Below are 1,477 nucleotides of genomic sequence, written 5' to 3' on the forward strand. Positions count from 1 at the left end.
TTCCAGACCTCTGAGCAGTTTCAAACAGCTGTCAAAAAAAAAAAAAATCCATCTGGTTCAGAAATCCTTCAGCCTTTGTCCATTTGGATATGAAATTTTATCTCCAAATTACCCTTCCCTGAGACCCAAGATGGGCAAGATCCTGCCTTTAGGATAAGTTTTTCCACAAAGAAAAATGTCATAGCTTTACATTCTAACATTTTGTATCCTTACAGGGCTAGAAACAAATTCTTTATGCAGAGGTTCCCAAACTTTTTCTTCCCTCTTCCAGATTTTTAAGCTGCCCATGTACCCCTACCAGCATATGTTTTGTATTTTAACCCCTTAAATGGCAATTATTATCATTATGAAAATTAAATCTGCTATTACACAATTTCTCTCACATACCCCCCAGAGATGTCTTGCATACCCCCAGGGGTACATGTACCACATTTTGGGAACCTTTGCTTTACAGTATTGAAGAGGTAAGAGTCCCAGAATCTCAAAGATCTCAAACATGTTTCTAGCTTTTGAAGGGTGCTTGGTAAAATTACTGAAATTAAGGACAGCATTATTTATAAAACAGATATTTTAGGTCATCAGATTTTTTTGTGGCTCCCTTTGGAGTTCTGTATGTTTAGGGATAATGGTAACAAGAGACCACGAATTCAAAAGTGGACATATACCAAAGAAACAACAACAACAAACCCTGCAAGATAGGAAAAGAAAATCCCCTTAAAAAATCTTCAGTATATTGATTAATTCATTTTTCTGTGAATGTGCCTTCAATAAACGAGGGCTAAGGTGTTGCAGTTTAGTTTTTAGGGTAAATGTGCACCTATGGGAAGTTATCACAAAGCCACTGATAAACAGTAATTGCCCTTCTCCCTATTTTACCTCACAGTAAATAGCCTACCTGTTCAAACCATATGAATGTGACATACATGTGTGATGCAGTGCAAAAGTCTGATTAATACTTTTTTGGGATGAACCACATAACTCATCTGCTCTGCTGCCAGTCACAGATAATAATCTTGCTACACATTAATTCTCATAAACCTTCCATGTCACATTGTTTTCCATTTAAAATACACAGATACTTACTTATGCATAATCATTTCTTACAGTCTGGAAAGCACTTATCCGAGAAGACTGTATATACACAGGTGTGCCAAAATTAACCATTTGACTCACTAGTTTAACACAGGTATATTTGTTTTAACAGTACAACACCACCAATCATCAAGCAAGGAAAGAAGAATATCAAGCTTTATTGAAAATTCAAGGGATTTAGGTAGAAGTAGAGGATGAATTTAGCTCTGTATGGAATGTGAAAAGAAAATACATTTTGGGATTTTGGACTTACGATAGGTGGTTATAATTATACCCAGTGGTCAGGATCTCATTCTTTACAAGTTAAAAAGTCAGCTCTCACACCATGTCAAAGCACTGGTTCAATATTAATTCTCTCTCCCTCTTTTGTATGACATTTCAGGAT

The 1,477-nt window shown here is 36.0% G+C and overlaps 1 protein-coding gene across 2 annotated transcripts in view; it reads right to left on the reverse strand.

Moving 5' to 3' along the window:
- Window positions 1–1,477, reverse strand: part of ATP8A2 (ATPase phospholipid transporting 8A2) — a 638,305-nt gene that overhangs the window by 39,308 nt on the left and 597,520 nt on the right. The window lies entirely within an intron of this gene.

This window comes from Gavialis gangeticus, unplaced genomic scaffold (assembly GCF_001723915.1).
Source record: "Gavialis gangeticus isolate Ggan-Ray unplaced genomic scaffold, GavGan_comp1, whole genome shotgun sequence".
NCBI classification, from domain to species: domain Eukaryota; kingdom Metazoa; phylum Chordata; order Crocodylia; family Gavialidae; genus Gavialis; species Gavialis gangeticus.